Below are 23045 nucleotides of genomic sequence, written 5' to 3' on the forward strand. Positions count from 1 at the left end.
ATCATGTCAGTGAAGAAATTTTTCCTTTATATATCTTAAGGAGAGGCACAGGAAGATGGACACAGTACCTCAGGAGCTGCCAACAGGCAGTTTGGATGTGCCATCATACCTTGTAGTTCTGGAAGTTTTGCAGGCTGCAACTGAATATAGGATTCAAGTAACTGCACAGAGGAGTTCAAATTCCTGTCATCTTTATTCCTCTATTCTGAATTCTAAATAAAGGAATTTCAAAATCTAACCATACACATGTGAAAACAAATACATCTTGTGTTCAGGAGCAAGTGTATTTTTAGGCAAACACTGCCTGAAAATACCTGAACTTACTACTAGAAAGGAAGTGCCTTTTATTAGAAGATCTTAAGAATAGTCAGGAGGAGAAGGTTTATTTGAAGATGCAGTTAGAACCAGGAAGAAAACCTTCTGTAAATTCAGGAAGGCCCTTCTGGCTACAGAGGAACAATTCTTGAGCTGTTTTCTTCCTTGTTGTCATTTCTAGATCACTTTGCCTCTTCACATTCCCAATCCTATTCTGTCATCTCATCTTCATAGGAGCAGATGCACTGTTCTCTTATCAAAGAAATGTAACAGATTCCAAAACATTTTTGAAATTCCTCAAAAATCAAAGTTGATATTCAAGTGGGACAGAATTCCTAAATTTGACACTATGTCTAATAAATTCAATACAAGCTCTCAAGGGCTGCCACATATAACTACTAACTTTTTTTTTATGGTTGTTTTGTTTCTTTTATTGTTGAACAATGGTTGATTAAGTAATATATCATTATAATATTTTATAAGATTGGTTTCATTTGTGGTTGAGGCCTTAGAGGCCTTCTTATGCTATAGGGTATCTTTTAGTCCAAAAGGATGTGAAAGACAGTGTTACATAAATGCACAATTTTTACAGGCAGTTTTTACACAGTTTTAGAGTTCATGGGTGGCAGTATATTCCTGTTGTACTTTTGAATGCTAAAATCAACCAGGTTCTTGAGTGAACATTTTAGTTTCCTCTTTCTGAATTTGCATCCTGTTTAGTGAAACTGAAAGTCTTTCTTGTGAGGACTGAAATGGTTGGTAATAATACTGATGAAATGAAGAAAAGCCAGGTTTTAGTATTGAAATTGATTCCTTTGATTTCTTTCCTAGTGTGGATGTATTTGAGACACCATACAGGAAGAAAAGGTAAACCTTTTTCGGGAGAGCTATTTTGCTGTAGCAGCAAGGAGCTGCTCTGTTGGTGTGCATTGATTTGCCAAGGTTACTATAGCCAGGTAGATTCAGGCAAACTGGTGCAGTGATGTTTGAAAATGTAAATGTTTGAAATAGCACAGAGCAGAAATGCATGAAACAGACATGTGGAGGTGGAGACAGTAAGGGCAGTGACGAGCACAGAAATGCAAGAAAGTAATGTTCATTGAGAGCTGCCTGAAGTTGAATTGAGCCTGGAGAAGTTTTTTGGAGTAAAACTGAAGATAATTATCATGGAGGAAAATGATGACTCTGAGAAGGGTTATGCAGCATGATGCAGTGCTCTGTTTTCAAGCACTAAACAGTCATTCTGAAAACCTCTTGAAAATTCAACTTAATCGTAATTTGATTTTATTTTTTAGTGGAATTGCTTTAAAATTCACATTACCATTTCAAACTGCAGTTGTATGCTTTTGTGGCCTTCAGGAAGTCACAAAGCACTTGAAACCATCCTTGATTTTGACATTGAGGCATTTGATGCTTGTTTAGGATGATGTATAAGTAAATTGTGTTTGCTACTTTCAGAAGATAAGAACCTTTTTCCTCTGGGGGACTGCATTCCAACAGTGAACCACAGACCAACAACAGGTCTCTTGAGGAAGTGTGAAAATAGTAAGGCAGAAGAAAGATATGACAACAAAAAACTCCAAAAAAATCCAAAATTATCCAAAAAAGGCATCTAATGTGTTTGTTCTTTATGGATAGACAGATGAAACATATTTGTCAATGCAGAGCATGCAATATGAGGTGATGTAACTTAAAAACTACAATGAGGTATGAAATTATGGATAATGGTTCTAAACTCCTTTACAATAAAATAATTTGTTTTCAAAACATTCCAATACAACTTGAAAGACTGCTGGCTTTTTATGGTAATGTAGCTTTAGATGCTGGAAAAAAATTAAAAAGAAAATTCTGTTCTTCCCACTGTTTTATGAAGCAGTTCAGTAATGTGCTTTCATCATTAGCCTTTTTATTTTTCCCTTTTTCTTCTTTTTTTTTTTTTTTTAATTTAACAGAGATGGAAATGAAAATTGTACACCAAACATGGATCAGCCTATAAAACTGCAAAAATAGTTTTGCAAAGTGCTATTATTTTAGTATATGTCTTTATATGCAGATAAGCACATCCCATTTGCAGACTTACATGAAATTGATATGTATTTTATTCTTTCAAAAAGGGTTGCAAGAGTAGGGCAAGTTTAATTGTCAGGAAGACTGCACATTATTACTACTGGAAACAATGTCCAGTAGTGTGCTGTTCTAGCAATAGGTTTGGAACAAGTGCAAAAGTAATCTGCCATTGTATTTATATGTGGTTAATACCTTCATATTACCTCAGAGCTTGAAAAATTAGATTATTCTTTGGCTTTGTGGAAGCAAAGGTTTTTTTAGAAAAGTACCCATTTACATGGAATCACTGTTTCCTTATTTGCATCTAATTACTAAACTTCCAGTAGACTACTCTCTTCAGTTATGGGTTTGAGGTTTCTTGTTATGAGTGTTTTTTTGGTGTTTTATCTTTGTTTTATAGAACTTTTTTTGTAGGGGGAGATTGGATTTTTGGATTTGTTGTGTTTTTGTTTTTTTTTTAGTTAAAGAGTACTAGTATCCTTACTGAATGTAAACGTGTCGAGAAGAAAGCCTTTGTGGCTAGAAAAGTGTCTTGCAGTTTGTGCCACAAAATGCCTTTAAAGTTTAATTGACCTAAACTGTGTAAAAATTACCATTTGATTTCTGCCAGTGGTTTGTCATAGAACTCCTGGATTTTTACCCAAACACTATGTCATTATGAGCATTCTGAGTTAAGGTCAGGCTTTGATGTCATTAAGCATCACACTCTTGGCCCTGTGGGGAGTATAGAGTCCAGGTGTTGGAGATAATGTACCTTGGAGCAGAAGAGGGCTTGATGCTGCTTCCTTCCTGCCTTGAATCTTAGTACAGGGAGTTAACTGCCTTCTCTCCACTTTCTGGAGTTGGTATATAAAATAATGCAGATGATAGCTGATATTCCTACAGGTGGGTGAATGCTCTACAGAAAGTAAAAAACCCCACCATTTCCACAGAGTATAAAATATACTAGATATAAAATAGGACACACCCATACTAGCAGAAAGATGGGTGAGGTGACCAAAAGGATTCTCCGTGTAATTCTTTGATTGTAATAAAATAATTTCCTAACAAAAATTATATATATATATATGTATATATATTATAAAAATTATATATATATGTATATATATACACATATACATATACATATACATATACATATACATATACATATACATATACATATACATATACATATACATATACATGTAGTAAGGGACTGCATATGTTCTAGTGACAGTAAAATCTGTGTTGCTCTCAATTCTCTTCCTCTGTCTGTGGCCTGCATAGCACCTGGAAGCTAGTTCAAAATGGGTCAAGAAATTCTAGACTAATGAAGAGAAGATTACCTCTGGAACAGGTATCAAGGACAATAGCCTATCATGGGGGGTCCAGTTTTCTTGACTATTCTTGTTAGAATATTGGAGATGTTTTTAATCCTTAACGGTGCTTAATTTAATTGGTATTTTTTTGCATGTGACAGTAGATATCTTTGTCAGCAATTGTCAAGTATCCTTCACGACTAGCACAAAAGCAGTAGAACAAACTGTGATTGTAGATAGAAACCTTGGAAATAAAAACAAAGCCAAACCCCTTTCTCCTTCTGGCAGTTCAGAATTGTGGTGATTCTTCCTCTAAATACATCAAACCTCCAAGTGTATGGGTTTTTTTCTGTAGAGGGTAAATGAAGTTCACATTCTCATAGTTGCGCCTGTATATTTTTGTCAAGCTGTGGAAAATGGCACTGTGCAAAATGGAGCCCTGAAATTAATTAGAAAATGAAACAAAACTGATGGCATTAAGGGTTTTAGAAATTATGAGACTTTATGTTTCTGGTGGGATCTACAGAAAAATTGTACTGACACTGAAAGGAATAAACTGATTTGCAGGTAATTGTGAGTTGTTAGCCTGGAGACGGGTGTGACACAGCAAAGAAAATACAACTTTAAGCTGTGCCCTGTTTTTAACTGTTAACACTTCTTTTTCACAAACTAGCAGTCATGTCCCATACTTTAGTAGGCATATAAAGACTATCATTCTGCTTTACAGATGTAGATAAAAGTGAGGCTATTAAATAAGTCCCTTTAATATTGCTACTAATGCAAATATTAGGATTATTAAAACTTACTCTTTTCAGAGGCAGGAAAGATAAATTACTTGCATAGAATTTGTTAAAGTTGATGCATTGGCATCTATTTTTAATAAAATCAATTAGAAGGAGAGAAAACTAAATATTTTTAAAATTCCCACAAATTAAAAATGCAGGAAATTGCTTAGCACCCTTTTTTTTTTTTGTAATCATGTTTGTCCTTGTTTGTCTGAAATGCTATTTGATCAGATTGTTTCTCTGCTATTAGTAGTGTTGTTCATACGCTCAACTGTAAAATGATGTAATATTTTACCCTAAACAATTCACTTTAAAAGAGCTGTTGTATAAAATTTTAGAGATGAACGTATTTTGTGATACTTTAAAATAAGAGCTGTTTAAAATAATTTTCCATTGTGTCCAAACATAAGCCAAAGAATACAATAAGAAGAATTTGATATGTAAGTGAAGTATGTAGAACTAAAAGGTACAGGTATGAAATAGCAATGATAAGAATGAAAAGCTTATGTGGTTGTAAAAATCATGCATTATGAAAGAGAAAACAAGAGAGGAAGAAGAATGGGAATTAGGTAAATGTCAATATGGACCACATTTAGAGTAAATATTGGGCAAATTAGTAACAGATAAGATAAAATGAAGGCATAATACTTTGGTTAAAGGATTAAGAGTGATATGAAGTATATGAAATTGATCAAGGCAGGAAATGAATGGCTAAGAATCAAAACTCCTTTTTGAGCTGCAGGAATTAGGCTACCACTTTGTTTCCACAGCTAATAATTGGTGTGTATCTAAAGGAGCTAAGAAAATAATGGATGAGAGGGATATTGCTCGTAATATATCCAGTGATAAAAAAAAATAAAAACAAATTATAAAACTGCTCAAGAAAAGATTTGCAATGATCAGGGAAACTACAACTGAAATATAGAGATACTTGTCTATGATTACAGTGATTATTATAAAAAAAATTTCAATGTATTCCTTTAGTATTTTAAGTAACATTTTCAAGGAGGGGAAAAAAAACAGAGAACATCACTGGAAATGGCTTAGTATGGTTTGGAAGGAATGGTTTCAGACTTTTCAAACTTGAAATTTGAAATTTTCACACTGTGAAACTTCTGTCCTCAACTGACATGTGAGAAGTAGACATTTGTGGGGTGTATGTTGAAAATTCTCTGTAAAGCAATATACTTGGATTTGGAGAGGTATCCCTGCTTTGAGCAGGGAATGTAGGGATGGTTGGGCCAGATGGCTTCCTGAGGCATGTTTTCAAGGTAAATTATTCTGCAGTTATGCAGAGATTTCACTTATGAAAATGTAAATAGACTTCTAAAGAACCCTGAAAAAGACACTGCAGAGATTAATGCTAATTTTATATTTAATCTGCTCAGTTTGCATAAACAAGAAAAGTGAGAGTGTATGGGTTCCAAAGATGAACCTTTTGTGGAAGGTTCCTAGTTTGTTTTGACTCTTTGTAAAATCCATGCTGTACTAGTCAGTTGGTCACGTTTTCCATTTTGAGTTTCATGTTAAATGTCCAACTGAATTTTCATTAGGAATACTACTTAATGAGAGATGTAAAAAAAAACCCCAACCTGTAGCATTGCAGATGAGTTCTTCAATGTAATTGATTCTCATTAAAAATCACTCAGTCTTTATTACATAATGGAAAATAACAAGTAGCTTATAACCTGGCAGACTTGGGACCTATGTCAAACATTAATCAGTAGTATGATAGTTAGCATAGCCTGGCATTATTGTAATTATGTGAAACATGCAAAATAAGGAGCAGTTTGACAAGAATGAGGGCCAAAATTAGGTAGAACCTATTTACAGGATAAAGGACAAAGGTAATAGTTGTTCTGTGCTTAGAGTACAAATTCTGCACGGAGTAAAATATTAGCAAAGGATCATGCTACACTTTGGTTGTAAGTTCAGGAATAGAGCCCAAGCACTTTCTATTGGGAAGTGGGGTGCTTTAATTCTACTTCTTGTGAACAGAAGGGAACAAGGATATTTGTGATGTGTTTTGTAACAGTTGATGGACTCTGAACTATACTTACACTGTCAGATTCTTAGAAGTAGTAATTATGTCTGAGGCATGGCCGCTTAAAATAAGAAATTCACGCATGCTTTTATTGCCTTTAATCCTGTGCTGTACCATTTTGTAGTTCTTGACTGTATTATTGCAGCTTACTCATTTGTTTTACTTCTAGCAGTGCAAATATGACATGCAGAGCAACATGGTGGGGGAGTAATGGAGTGGATTTTGACAGGCATGATGTTTATGGCACAATTAAAACAGTGTAAATAAAACTCTAGATTTGCATCTCACTGGAGCTATATGTTGTAAGTAAGGTTTTATAGAAGTGGATAATCTGAAGTAATCTTAAAATCACTGGGGTGTGTTGCTTTGCTTTCTCTAAAATTTGCATTTACAGTGGCCATTTGTGCAGGAACTTTTTTACAGCTTCTTGTGGCATGTGAGTTGTGGTAACTCCTGACAAAAGTGAAAACTAGGCATAGTTTTTAGACTAGATTTAACCTAATAGTCCTGTCTTTCAGGTCTTTGACTTGTAGACATATTCATTATTATTTGAATAATTTATTACAGATACTCTTAACAGGATATGTTATGTATTATTCTAGTAATTTTTTTGACATCATAATTTGATGGATAGCTTGCTTGTTGAAAGTAAAAAGCATGTTATTTACTTTTTCTTGATTAATTTTTTTTATGAGCAAGGGATTAATAAATTCCTTATGCTTTATCAGTCCAACTGATCTAGTTTATTACATTATGTCCATGATACCCATGACCTTGGAAAAGCCATAAAATTTTAAATGACCTCTCCTGTTTGCCCATGTCACTGTAAAGGACAGTCCTTGTACAGTAAATGGCAGCAAGCAGAAAGAAATATATTGCGTGGAAAACAAATACCTTTTTCTTTCTTGCTTCTATATTTAGTTTGGAATACCTGATTTGTATTTTGAGAGGCCAGGTTTTTATAATCCAAATAACCTGAGTAAGCTGAATTCTGCATTTGACACGTCAGTTTTAATAATTGGCATTTATATTCATTTCTGGACCACATTTCAGCATCTTTGCAGGAATCTGAGAACTCAGTGCAACAGTTACTATGGACGTGGTACACAAGCTAAATATATTTGTGGAGGTGGTTTTATAGCTGTCTGTTGAGGAATACTGTATGGCTTTGTCCTGAAAGATACTTTTAAATTCGTGTTTAGAAGGAATAAGCCCTTGTTTCCCAAATTTCAATATTTGTGAACAGGACATTGTGATTTAGTGGAACTGTGAGTAATGTTGCAGGCACTAATATAAATTCTGGTCTAACAGGTATTTTTGCCTAAAGGATTTTTTTTAATAATACAGTTTGATAATCAATGAATCCTAAAACATGGGTGGAAGTTGGAGCAGAATTGTTGTGCACTATGGAGATACCTGAATAATGTTACTGCTGTCCAAAATCATAGGAGTAGTCCATTGAACAGAATAATTGCATGCAACACTGACTCTAAAGAAAACAGTTGTCTCTTGTTTATCTTTTTGCTGTGGCTTCTTTTTTTTCAGTAGCAATTAGAGAATGTGTTAAAATCAAGTGAAATGTATCACTGTAGGGCACATATGGAGTTTTTCTTTCCTAAATCAAATACTACAGCTTAGCAAATAAGGTTGCATAAAATATTTTATCATTACATTGTTTCAGAATTATATCTTAGTTTTTTCTGGTGTATGAGCATAAGGGTTTACACCATGTTTTTTTGTTTGTTTGTTTTTGTAGTAGTAGTGGTAATGTAAAAGGTTAGGGAGCATTTTACATCTAAAATTGTGTTTCTGATGAACTCCCATGTTCCCATAGCAATTTTAGTAACCACGCACTGTTTAACTGGAAGAGCAACTTGAGGATATTGCCTGGTTTCTCTTTACCTCCCATGGTAAGCCTTCTGTTTGTTTTGTGAATTTAGTAGTCAGAGATGCGTGGATAAAACTTGCCATCTCCTACTTAATGACATTTCACAGCCAGCAAGGCTGCCAAACTGCTATACAACTTTCCTTTTTCCTTTCTTAAGCAACACAGAGGAGCAGATCACAATTATTTTCTACCATAATGCCTCATGTTGACAGAAACATTTAAGTCTTAGAAATATAAAAGTACCATAAAATAAAAGGCTTAAATGGAAAATGGACATCTTCACAACTCCAAATAGGTCTAAGGGGAGAAAAAGTGCAGACATCCAGGTTAAGAAAATTTAGCTTTTTCACATGAGTGAAGCATGTGATGAAAATGGTGAGAAAAGGTCAAGCTATGCTTATCCTAGTATATTATATTAGAGATTGTCCTGGTTTGAAAGAAAAACCAGTGAGAGACTCCAAGTCAGAAATACAATTTATTGGGAAAAGGGGAAAAGGACAAAAAAATACATGCAATAATACAAAGGGAAAAGCTACTGACAAAGTCAGAATACAACCTGGCCAGCATGCTGGTAGCAGTCCAAATTGGAGTAGCTGCAGTCCTCTTGGGATGGCAGATGTAGTTGCTGTGTCTTCTCAGAGAACCTGTGGAAAGGCTCCCCTCTGTGTAGAAATCTCCAGTTTTATCCAGGTGGGAATGCCTAGCTCCTCCCCTTGGGCAGAGCATCTCACAATGGGTCATTATGAGTCACAAGGTGTGTCCTTAATCACCTCCTCCTCCTGGATGGTGTTATCTCTCAGGCCATTAACAACAGATAAGGAAAACTGCTCTAAGGCAATTCCTACTCAGATGGGAATTGGAAAACGTTTTTTTTTTTTGTTTTTTTTTTTTGTTTTTTTTTTTTAAACTTGGACAGAGATAAAATTTAAACTTCTTTTTTTTCAGCAAAAGCACACTGAAGGAACGAAATGGAGCTAAGTGTTTATGCTTTCCCTAGTGGCATCATTTGAACTTTAGTGATGCTTAAAATTATCTATGTGCTATTTTGCAAAGAAAATGACTGTATCAAAAGTTCTTTAGTACTGTCTGACCAATCTGCATCTGTGATGCTCTAATGGTAGAGCAACATTAGTCTGATAATCCTCATCAGATACCAAAGTGGCTTGCAATATGAATTGTTTACTTGTGGTTATGAAGTTTGTGACTTCATATGTGTGTTTTGGTTTTCAAGAGCTGTAATTTAAAAAAAAAAGAAAATATATTTCGTTCTTTCTCCCTGTCTTCTCTCCAAGAACAAAAAATTGGCCCCCCATTCATCTGTAATAGTGGTTTTGGAACATGATGTTTTGTTTGTTAAAAGGCAAATAGACTCAGTGCTTGTGTTAGCCTGCCTTCAGGGGTTTTTTCCTTGAAGCAGCAGATCAGACAAAATATTCAAGAAGAGAAGGTGAAGAGTGGACAGTAAATAAGTGTTCTGTATGCAGGCCACTGTATCCATTTAAAACACTTCTGTGGCCTTGGGAGAAGCCTGCAAGTCAGTTAGAATAAAATTTGATCTCTACAGTATATAATAGCAAATCGTTAGTACACATATGTGTTTTGAAAGTGTTTTTTCTGTGTTTTTTCTTGTGTTGTAGGTGGGCATAGATCACAGTTAATGGCTAGACTGTGGTAGTGGTGGTGTTAACTGAGATTGTGTCTTGAAGAGGAAGATTGTGAGTTGTGAGTTCAGACTTCACTGTGGCAATTGGGCAATAGTGATGATGCATTTGCAGAAGAAAAATTGCCACTTCAGTAGGCTTACAGTGTGACAAATTGTGGACAGCACTTGGGGAGGGCTGGGTGATAGTCTGCTATTGTTTAGTGGTTTTACATTGCATTGAGAATAGATAGATTGTTACAGCAGAGGATAGATATATAATGATGCTTTTTTTTTTCTGTCCTCTTGTCCTGTAAGGAGATTAGGTTCTGGAGCTTTGACCTTGTAATTTTTCATTGGTTGTAAACTTGTCTTACTCCTTAATTTACATATTGATGGCACCTCCCATCAGCTGCTTTAAGAGTTAAATCAGTAGCAAGCAGATTACTTTGATAATACTACCTGAAAATACTCCAGAACATGCTGCTGTGGGATAGAACACACTGAAATAATCTTGCACTGGAAAATTAGAGCTCTACAATTCTGATTGTTTCTGTCCTTCAGACAAAGCAGGACAAAGACAAAACAGGAGAACTGACTCTTAGAGAAAGCAATTTTGAATTGTTGTCCCAAATGTCTACTATTTATTTGTGTTTGTTATTTTAACCTGCTTATCACTTGAAATCTAGATGATGATTTCTAAAGTAGTGTCTAGGCTGTCAGATTCAGTTATGGCCTTTTGATAAAATAATTTTAGCTCTGAAAATTTGATATTTCATTGGGATTCTATTGCTTGTTCCAGCTTCATAAATTTTACCCTGAACCTCTGGCCATTTCAGCTTATTTTTCCAACACAAACCTGAAATAATGAAAACACTGAATTATTTGAATTGAGAATATCAAAATTGGTCTTTGTGCAGCAAGGTGAGCCATAACTTGATAAGTAATCAATTTCACTAATTATGCATTGAATTAATTGTAGAGGAAACCACTGGGAATTCTCTTCTGCTATATTTTAGGATTTTCCCTGCATGATTTTCTGTAAGGAGTCCACAGAGATCACTTTGTTGAATAATGGGTTAATGTAATTAGTTGAGTAGACATAAATTCTCATTCTGCATTTAAACTAATGAAACTGCAAAGAGGCTGACTGTATTCCCCTGCTGCAACAAGAGAAAACAGATTTTTTTAATGTGATTTTGAAGAAAATATGTAAGCACAAAAACTCATTTCTGTTACTATAATAAAGGCATTACAGATGCCAGCTCCTCATTAGGATGATACTCCATAAAGCATACAGGTCTGTACAAGGCTGTAATGTGTGCTGACTAACCCACTGATACCTTGAAGGACTCCTGCAGAGCTGTGGTGGATAGAGTGGAAGAACACACAAAGAGCAAAAGGGAGCAAGTTTTTGTAACAGATGACCTACAAAGCTTCTCCTGTTACAATACTGGGTGTCATTTGCCTACTGTGTGTCTTAATCCACTGCAAAATACTCAGTCATGCTTTTTAAGGAAACTAAAAGATGCCAAACCAGAATCAGGCATACCACTAAGCTTCAGCATTATTTTTATTTTCTCACTTCAGGAGGTTAAAAAAATAAGCTACTTCTCCACCAGGAAAGGAACCTATAGAAACAAGTATGCAAGAGCCAATAATAAAGGTTGGCAGTGCAGTCTGCTAAGTAACATGAGAGATGAGACTGAAAATGTTAAGCTTTTTAAATAGAACTTTTATTATCCCATTATCTTCTTAATTAGACTGTAAATCAGGAGTTGTTTTAATTACCACCAGAGGTTTTAAAGGAAAAGTATGAGCCGATACCTTATTGGTGTTACTGGGGTGGTTGACAAATCTAGAAGCACCAAGGACAAATTGTAGAACCCCATTCATTCTTAAAGACAAACTTAGTAGATTATAGGATACTGTAAACACACTACCAGTCAGTTTCATTTGTTGTAAAGTTCAGGTGTATCAATTGTGCATGTTAGAAGTGTCTTGACTTTGATTAACTCACCCTGTAGGGTGAAAAGAGCTGTAAGGTAAGAGGAACAGGTATACAAGTGGTTCCTCACAGTTGCCAAGTTTTTCTCTAAGTGCTAAAGCTTATTTTTGTATAAACTCATGGAATAATTATAAAACAAAGTCTAAAAATGAAGGCAGTAACGGTGTTTATGATCAGTCTTGGTCTTATGAATTTGTTATGCTGAGCTTGAAGTTTTTACAAGATAAAAGTATTTTTTTTCACATATTTGCTGTAATATTGCTTTATTGAAGAACTTAAAAATTAAAACAACCATATGAAAGGTGTTAGGACGTTGAGGACTAAAGCAACATTTGCATCAGTGGTCTTTTACTTCCTTTTGCTACATTTCGGTTTGGAGACATTTCTGAAAAACACTGTATCTGAGAATCCTGGAATATTTTGCCCTAATTTGATATTTGTTCAATGCTTGCACTTTACAGCTCAATGTGAGAAGACATGATTTTGGGAGACCATGCAATACTTGCATTAAGTGCTTATAGTGCTACAAGCCTTGGTGGATTTAACGTGAATTTTTCAATTTGCCTTTATTCTCACAGGTTTCGTGTGAGAATTTTAGATTTCATTTAGTCTGAAAAGGGGTGAGCTCCTTTTGAACTAAAACCTGAGTTCCTTTTCTTACTCAAAAGGAGAGCCTTTACCATGTTTGCCAGATAGAAAGATGACAACCTGCATACTTGTTTGCAGTGTTTCTTTTAATGTTGATATCCACATAGCTATAACTGGATTACTCATAAGGAGTAGTTATTTGCTGGGAAATACAGAATATTTTCTTTTATGAAGAGAATGGTGGATAAAAAATGGCAAAATTGAGATGATAATTAATTCCAGCTTTTTAAAAGGTTGAAACTTTTAGATCAGAGATTGTATTTGCATGTTGTCTCGGGAGGTGATTCAAGAAAGAAATAATGTGTGTATAACATCTATTAATAAATGTTTGATCAATTGAGCATTGTAATGTCTGGAAGTTGAATAAAATACTGAAACATAGCTGGATAGATATGCAACCATTCTTTATTTTTTATTTACAATTTTAAACAATGGTATTTAAAGTGCAAACAATCTACATGTAAAAATCTGTTCCTGTGGATAATGTAGTCTTTTTAAAATAAGTAAATTTATAGTAATGTGTCAAGACAGTATTGAGAAAATAGACCCCCGCCACCTTCCTTGAAAAATAAGTAATAAATCACTCAGTATTACCATTTTTTAGAAAGTGAAAACAAATCTTAAACAATGCTAATGTTCAGATCCAAGTGGGAGTTCACAGCATATGCAGCTGTCATAAACCCAACAAGTATCCATTGTCTGGTTTCTTCTACTTTCTTGTATTTGCATTTATTTGGGTTTAACCTTGTGAACTGTAAAACTGGTTTAGGTATGAGGGATTTCTTACATACTGTAATATTGAACTGCACATGGGAAGTACTGAACAACACATAAAGAAAACTGCACATTGACTTTAGTGTACCTAATTATTTGCAGATAAAAGGGGCAGTTTTAGTCTGGAAAACTGGTATTCATGCTTTCACCTTTGTGCAAGTGAAGAACTGTCTGCTGTTTCATTAATGCATTTTTCAGACAAATGTTTTTTCTCCTTGTTTCAGCCATTGCTGTCACAGCCCCACAGGTGGTAAAGCAGTGAAAGTGGACTTTTATTATCTAGAACCATTAAATATAGGAAAAAGCAAGAATGATGCATTTAAAATGCTTCTATTTAAGACATGTAAAGCAGAATTAAAATTTGGTTTCTTATCAAAGTAAAGCTTCAGTGTCTGCACTGACTCCAGAAGCAAAGCAGCAGTATATGAAGCAATGCCACTTTAAGCTGTGTGGTTTAGCAACACACACCTAAGCTTCTTATCTTCGTGTCTGCTTTTCACAAATGCATACAGTGGCCTACTTAATTCTTCCAATTATTTTAACAAATTTCTAAATGCCTGCAAGCAGTGGCTGCTATGTGGTAAAAAATATTCACCCACAGCAAACCCAGCAGAAATGCAGTTATAAGTTCATCAGCTTTTTCCTATTGTAGCATCTTTTACAGTGTTTCAGCTTAATTAGTTTCAGAACTCTGTTTGAAAGAACACAGCTATATTTCATGTCCATTGAAGCTTTCATATTTCTTTGAAGTTTTTACAGTGTCTATAAAGAGTGGGAGAGGAAATACTTAATGAAATTTTGCAACGAGAATAAAATATTAAAAATACTTCATAAGCTTAATAAACAATGGAAAAGAGCTTTTTTTTTTTTGTTTTTTTTTTTTTTACTTTCATGTGTACATTTTAGAATTATAGCTTTAACTTCCACAATGCTGTTATTAACAGTGTTACTAAGAATGTATAATAAACTATTAGATAGATTTCTGAAATGCAGCAAGAATACCCAATTTGCAATACAATACTGATTTTAATTATATAGTGTTCTTGTCATGCATCTTATTCCAGCCTATCTTCTTTTTAATGATGTATTTGTTGGAATTTAATACCATGGAACATGATTTTTATTTTAGAGGTTTTTTTTTTGTTCTCTAAGGAACAGTTTGGTGCTCCTAGTCAAATTTCATGGCTTCCAAGTTAAATTTCATATGAAATGTAGGGAGGAAAAATCATTTTGATGCTTATGTTTTTAAAAGGAAGAATAAAAGGAAGAATCGTAAGAGGGAAGACTTTCTTAGAAGCATCCAGAAAGCAGGGGGTATTGAATTCACTTGTTTTGTATTGTGCAGTATACCTTTGTTTTGGCATTTGTTATCACATGGCAGTAATCTCCATCAAGGGCTGTGATTTAAGGTTACTGGTCTGGATGCTGTTAGCAATGTGCTGTTCATCTCCATTCTCTGCTATCTCCAAAATATCACTCCAGTCCTTACCTCAGTGGGCTAGTCCTGGTCAGTCACTGTACGAAGCATCTTGCTGTCTACACAACTGCCTCATGCCAGTGAGAGAGATGTGCTGATGCTTCCTGTGCTTCCAGGTGATGTCTTGGGGGCCTACCCTGCCTAGTGATTTTCTGTGCTTTGAGCCAGTGCTGTTTGGAGTAGGTTTTCTGCTTCTGAGATGAGATTTTGTCCTTTTATATTCCAGTTGAGGAAAAGGAGTATTGCAAAGAAAGAGTGGAATTAATAGATGTTTTATTTCAAGCTAAATATTGGACTATGATCTATGTAGTAATTGCAAGTTGAACTCTACCGCAAGTATTCATGTGAATTCATTATGAATTTTTTGTGGTCATGGGCTTGTGCTAAGTTATTGAACAATTGCTTTGGGTAAAATAGCAGTAGATCAGGGCACTTTGCTGTGTGTTTCTATTGTTTGTAACAAATTGTCATTTAACCTATGCCATAACTTAATCTAAAAGTAATATTTATTTAAGCTGAGTATTGAAGTGGTATACATAATGTGGTATATACTCAGGTATCTTAAGGAAAGCACTGAAACTTGAAAATTGCAGTGCAATTGCAGATGTAGCCAGTTTCTCAGAACATTTTGCTGGAGTGTTTCAAATATGAGTTTTGGACAGAACAAATTACACTTAGAAAGAGAACAAAAAAAGGTAGTTGTCTTGGGGTGTGGATACATATTTTAGGCAGCTGGTTTGAGATTGTCCATATACAGTCACCAGTAGGTAGTGGATATTAATAACTTGGACAGTTTTAACAGATGTTGTGATAAGATAAAGCTGTCTTGTGGTTGTAGTACACAGTTTTTATGTCACTGAGAAATTGAAACACATGGAAGAAACCACCAGAGGGTGAATATTACAGCTTCTGATACCCGACAGACCCATACTGGGATTTAAATAATTGTAAGTGCCTAGCTGGATTTCCATAGAGCAGAGCACATGTATAACCTGTATTTTTAACCTTGTGGTTCTTCATCTTGTGTAAATACTAATTTTTTTAGTTGCATTCTCTTGTATTGGTATTTTCATGTTTTCTAGCCACAGATGCGGGATACGCTTTAGGTATTTAGGGAAAGAGCTACACAGAGAATCATTAGATTTTCAGTGTCACATTTGATTTAGAAGTTTGCTCTATTATTTTAGCCATTTTCCTCAATCATCACCTCTTTTTAAAGACTATACCATTAAAATAAAATCCCTTTTCTTGATCTGTTTCTAACCTGATGGACAAAACATACAATAGGAAAATCACATGTTGTCTTTTTGTAGCTCTTACACTAAAAGGAACGTCTTCCTCAGATTAGCAGCAGAAGGAAAAATGACAGTGAAATAGAAAATTAATAATGGTGTTACTTTTGAAAGGTAATTTTAAAGTGACAATTTCTAAGGAAAACATTTTAAATTATTATTATATCTTCATTTGTTGACATGGAATCCTTCATAATGTTAATGAAACAAATAACTTCAGTAATCAAATATTTGTTATCAAATGTGTGATTTTTAGAGAACCAGTGGAAATGCTGGTGTCTGCTGAGATTATTGTATACTTCCAAAGAAGATTAAATATGTTTAAGCAGAGAATGGTGTTTTACCTGAAAGGATAAATCTCTCAATGAAAGATTGTTGCCAAAGATTCCTCATATTCTGGTTATAGGTGAAGGTCTGCATGCTAGCAGAGTTGAAAAGGAATCCAGCATGTATGCTGCTCAGTCTAATTATAACATTACAGATGGCCATTACATAAGGAATGCCTCCAAATCAATATCATCCATGTAGAGAGACTTCTAAGTGTATACCTGATCCTTAAAGAGAAGCAACTTGGTACTTTTCCCCAGGAATGTAGCTCTTGAAGCAGCAAGGAAGACCTTCCCTTCCAAATTACCTTCTTGGTTGTGTTGACTTGGTATTTACATTCAATTTTCCCTTCCTGATTACCTTCCTTAACATGGTTTTCTTTTTATTGTATGCATGCATCAGGCTGAACCACATATTAGATGGAGAGAGTTATGCTTTATTAAAAATGAATGATGTGTACCCTGGTTAGGATTTTTTCATTAGAAGGAAGAGTATGAATTTAGAGACTGAATTTAGCTGAAAGGGGATAAACCAAGCTAGCAAGGGAATAGTGTACAGAAACCATAGTTGCCCAAGCTAAATTTGTCTTCAAGTGCCTACAGAAATGGGCAGTGAGCTTTCAATAGCAGCAGTAATTAACATTAGTGTGTTAGCACACTATCTGCTAGCACAAGCTCTAGCAAACTGGAAGGAAAAGTAACTGAGTAATATAACAATAATATAACAGTGGTGGGAATTGGGAAAACAAGTTGCACAATTTAAGTTATGTTTAGGCCTAATACAGGATTAGACATGAAATAATCTATCCTGTTTTCATACTGAATGAAAATACCGCCCCATCAGTAGGTAAAGAGCTCATCACCTTTCCTGATGGCCCTGGGCAGCACATAAAGAGGATTGTGTTTGCATTAGTGGTTCATATAGTTCACATTTGTAACTAAGCATACACTTCTGTGTTTAGTTATGTTCAATTCTATTGTCATCCACTTTTAAAATGCAAAAATACATGCTAGTTTGATGGTACAGTCTGCACAGTTTTAAGTAGTATAGTCTTCCACCTGTATCAGCATTGTCCTAGAATTGCTTTTCTACAAGTAAGTTCGTAGACAATTTTGAAGGGTCTGAACACCAGGGATTCAGGATTTGCCTACGCATCTGTCTTGCTGGATGCACGTTCATAAACTAGCCAGATGAATGCAAATAACTAAGGTGCTAGATGAATCAAGGTCATATTAGAGGAAGACCATTGCTAGTCTGCTTGGATTTCTGGACATTCTTTCATAGCAGAATACTCTTCATTAAGATAATGTGCAACTTCTGGGTAGAACAAATAGTATTTTTACCGTCTGCTGCCCCCCTGTTTGAAAAACATAGGTGCCCTGCTACGTTGCTATGTGTAGGTTCAAATAGGTATTACAGATCTAGCATATGGACTAAATTGAACATACTTCGACATGATACAGATTCCAAAAGCACATTTCAAGTTTTTGTCAGGTCCCTGCAATTGTTGGTTTGCATGATCTCAGCTACTTCTAATTGTGAAAAGTTACTAAACAGCTAGTACACTCTTTCCACGTGTTACAACTTCTATGAACCCTAATTTATTTTTTATCTTTAAATTGGGGCCTTATTTTAAAAATGCATTATCTTTTTAGCATTTAAATAATGACATTTATTATCAGTATGATGCAGTCTTTAACTGTAATGACACATTGCATGACGAAATTGCATTTCTTGAAAGATTGAAATCCTTACATAAGGTGCTTACATTGCCAGGCGCTTGCTTATATTAAATAGTGTGGTTAGAGTGCTTGACTTGTTGATTTAGTGTGTTCTACATTGCAGTACAGAGCAGCTGTTAGTTTATTACTGGCTTTCTCTGGGATTACAATATAAGGATGGGGAGAAGAAACTGGAATTGGCAAATTGGTTAATTATGCAAAACAGTACAAATTATAAAGTTGTCTGGTGCTGCTGCATTATGATGTCTTGCAGACATCAGAAATACTATAAGTTTTTGTTTACTGGAGAGCCTGACAAAACTGCCTCTCCACCTTTAGGTGCACTAGCAGGTCAGAAAACATTGGTATTTTAGCTTTTCAGCTGGAGTCTTCAGGCTGAGGAATACCTCAGAATAAGGAGGTTTTGTAGGCAAGTATGTGCAAGTGGTTTTCCACACTGTATGTATGAAAAGATAAGATGTGAAAGAAATGGTAGTCAAAAAAGTTGTATGTGAGCTTGGAATATGAGAAAGGCACAGGCCTATAGAATAAGAGGACTTCTGAGATCTTATGGCTTTCAGCAACAGATTACTGTTTATACTGTTTATAACCAAACAAAAAAAGCAACTTACTCCTGTGATGTTCCTTGCCTTGACTACTGCTAGCAAAAACCATTCAGCATATTGTCCACTTGGTGATGAAAGCTTCCAGCTCCCAGCACTGCTTGTTAATTCCCACTTCTTGTGTGCCAGTGTTGCCTATAGATTAAGAGTTTCTCCTACCCTTTTCTTACATCCCTGGTTTGTTTACAGAGTACTAACTACCTCTCAGCTTTCATTTTACTAGGCTAATTAAAGAAGCCTCCATTGGTATCCTCTTTATACTGTCCTCTCCTCACTTCTGTGGCTATTCTTGTAGCCTTCCCTTGCACATGTTGGAGCTTAAAGCATGAATTTTCTAAGACAGGTGACCAGAACTATTCACAGAGCTCTGGATGAGATTTTACCAGTTTCTTGTAAAACATCCCAATCTCTACTAAAATTTGTCCCTTGATATAGCCAGAATGCATATGCCTTTTTGACAGCTGTAGCTCTTTGACAGTTTGTATTCATCCCAATTGATTAATACATCCAAGTCATTCTCCTGCTCTGTTATTTTGACTTGATGATTCGCTAGTAGAATTACAGTAGAAATTTGTCCTCATCCCAGAATGCTTGACCATGTCTTTGTGCTATAGTGTTTTATCATTACTATCACTTTGGTTCTTGAAGCTATTCAATTCTTGTAATATAATATTCTAATTTTACTCTGTACTGATACTAGTTCCAATTTCATTATTTTTTTAACCAACATAAAGTATATTTATGATCCAGGGCTTTTTGTTTATTTTTGCTACAAGGTCATTTCTCACAGTGGTTTGAAAGGAACTCCAGTCTTAATCTCATTTTTAGTTCAATGGATTCCTTCCACGTTGTAGCCTCACTTTTTATAGTAAAATCTTTGCTGTTTTGCATTCAGTTGGGTTTTTTGTATCTTACTTACTTGTGTGCCTACAATTTGATATTGTGAGACTTAGTGAAGTACCTGTTTTTGTGAGGCACATTGATTTCAGTCATCTAAAATATTAGTTTCATCCACAACAAGTTACCCTGGGCTATTGTGCTTCTGTATGTAAACATAACTAAGTCCAGCCATTTTTGTTTGGGTGAGAATCTGTTCATTAAAATGCAATATGAAGTTCATGCAAATGCTCAGTGAAGAAAATTAGGTTCTTCAGTATCAGAAGAACCATTAGTCACTCTTAGCAGTCTGAATTTCTTATGAAGTTTTCTGAATGTAAAATATGCTTATTGATAAACTTGTCTTTGCCTTTTTATAAGACCTTTAGTTATAAGACTATCTAGGCAAACTTTTCAAAAGTGTATTAGGTAATTGGGAACCTTGGTGACACATCATTTTTGGATTATACAATTAATGTAGGCTCAGAAATATATTGAATTCCTGCTTGCTTCATGCTGTGAGAAAGAGGCAGAGCATTTTACAAAAATTTTTTTTTAAATCCTTTTTTATGATGAAAAGGAATACCAAGGATATGTAAAAAAAAATAATATTCCACTGGCAGGCCAGCCACAATATTACAGAACATCTTAATAAAATACGCTATTCAAGCCTGTCTTTCTTGAACGGAAACATACTATGCAAACCTGGTGCAAAAGGCCTGCATTAGAGTATGCCTGTCTTAACCAACATAACTGTTAGACATGATTGTTGGATCCTATCTGTGTCAATCTTGCTAGCCTTCATCTTGATAGTACCTGACTGTCTCCATTGTATTTAAAAATAGAAATGACAATCTCTCTTCCTCTTCCTTTTTAGCTTGATTAGTTCATAGTTGAAGATGTGAGACACTTGAGGGAAAAGCTAAATTGAAGGGTTGAGGCTTCCATTCTGCATGTGGTTAAGATGCATTGTTCTTCCAATTGCTGCTGTCTTGTCTTTTGTCACAGTCACATGGAAGTCTCCAATTTCAGTGCTTTCTATTGTTTGTCAGTTGTGCTAGTGTGGAAGATAAAGGCTGTTGTTCTGATGGAATAGGGAATGGAGAGGGGCCCAGCCTTTCAGCAGCCAGTGGTAAGAAACATTGTGAGATGCTTAAGGCTGTGCTCAGGGCACACCAAAAACCACACCAGAGCAATGGGTGCTCACCTTCCTGTCATACCGGCTTTCTAAACTCATTTATGTGTGAACTGTATTTCTGTTAATGTGCTTACAGTGTTTTTGCACCACGATGATTTAAAGAGTTCAAGGTGGAGGTCAGAGGTATGTGGTATGGTGTGATTTTTGTCTATCATAGGCAGTGATGGAATGAAAGGTTATTGTTTATCGATGACTGTGAGTTATCTTTCTCCTGTTTTTATATTAGTATTTAGTGACACTGACACTATCAGCAATGTGTGATGCTAAGCAGCAGCAAAGAAAACATGACTCTACATTCTTCTATGAAAAAGCTGTTTCAGTGGTTATACAACAGAAATTGATGGGATAGGCTTTGTACTAGGCAAAGAGACAGTGTTTGGACTGAATACTGTTCAAGGGGAAAAGGAATAGAACTTCCTTAAGGGGCATGAAAATATTTCTTCCTTCCCCATACTGTATAGATCCTATCCAAAGAAAACAAATGTGTGCTTAGTTCTTCCTCATGATTCCTCAAAATTATCTTAACACCGAAAATTACACTTCTCATTACTCTCTGTCTGGCTCTAGTCAACATTTGTATAATTACTTGATGTAATTAACGTTTTTTATGATTCTATAATTTTGTGCAAGAAGAATCCTGTTATTTACATAATATGAGTAGTATCTTATGAACAAAGAGAAAAAACATAAATTTATAGATAAACCTCATTAATGCACTTTGAGTTCGCTTTATTGCAGAAATGTAATTCAGGATTTTGTCTTTTTGGCAACTGAAGCTGTTTAAAAATATATGTTTTCACCTTGATAGCATCAGATGAGTTCAGGTGCACTAGGGTGAGTCTGGGGTTTTTTTGCAGCTTGGAGAACATGTTTAAAAACAAGAGAGGGAAATTGTTTAAAAACAAGATAGTTATGAGAAAGAAACACTAAGAAAATATGAATGTGTCACTTCAAACTATGTATAGACATACAGTCCATAGATATTCATTCCCTCCTTCAACCAAATACGCTTTTTTTCTTTTGCCAACAAGAGAGCCTTTAAGTAACTCTTTGTTGCTACATTTCTGTGTTGAAAATTATCCTACCCACTGGCAGGTTGTGATCCTTCAGCGCTGTGTTGGCAATTATGGAATGCAGGCCAAAGAGGGAGAAGATAAAAGAAGAGAACCTGGTACATTTTCTCATGGGAGATAGGACCCAGGGTACAATGGAAGAGACATTACAGTGATGCCAAACAAACTTCTGGAGCATTCAAGCTCAATTTGTCTCCTCTAGTAACCCTGCTTCTGTGAAAATACTCCCAAGTGTAGCAGGGAGGGAGCATGGCCAACTTTCTCTTCAGGCAAGTTTGGTTTAGCCACTGAATTAAATGTTAATATATTAATTTGGAAACATACTCCACCTGAAATTTCATCTAACAGAAAAAATGCAGAACTATAATATGACTGAAAATATTTTTTCTGATGAATTTTTGCAGATTGTTTCAGCTGCACTGAAATAACCCTCTGAAAATGATGTATTAAAGCCCTGTATACCCAGGTTTCAGACTGTCATAGACATTTAAGTAATAAGGCAGTCCTGTCCTACAGAAATACCCCTGTGTTGTTAGAAACACAAAATAAAAAAAAGAATTTTTTGAAGCCATAATAGCAGTGAGTTACCTCTGCCTTGTATAAACTAGAGAACTTTTTCTTAAAGGATTTTGGAAGGCATAGGAAGTTGATGCACAAAGATAAATATGGCCTTCTGTTTGTTTATTTATTTTGGGATTCTGGGCTTGGGATTTTTCTTCAAATGTGAAACTTGATGTCTGTTCCTTTACTTTTTTTTTTCCCCACCTGAAAAAAAAAGTCATAATCAACCTAATTTGTCAAAGATCTCTTATATTAAGAGTCTTTTGTGTTGTGGTGTGTTTGAAGGCTAATATTTTTATTATTAATAATTATCACAGTTATTATTCAGATATACTTGACCAACAAGAGGTTAGTTCATCCCATTTTGCAGCTACTACTGTTTGCACTTAAAACCAGAAGTGACTGTATATCCCTTTTTTAATACAGAA

The 23045-nt window shown here is 35.1% G+C and overlaps 1 protein-coding gene across 4 annotated transcripts in view; it reads left to right on the top strand.

Moving 5' to 3' along the window:
- Positions 1-23045, top strand: part of COMMD10 (COMM domain containing 10) — a 108576-nt gene that overhangs the window by 36800 nt on the left and 48731 nt on the right. The gene's annotated exons all lie outside the window — the stretch shown is intronic.

This window comes from Lonchura striata, chromosome Z, assembly GCF_050655825.1.
Source record: "Lonchura striata isolate lonStrDom1 chromosome Z, ASM5065582v1, whole genome shotgun sequence".
NCBI classification, from domain to species: domain Eukaryota; kingdom Metazoa; phylum Chordata; class Aves; order Passeriformes; family Estrildidae; genus Lonchura; species Lonchura striata.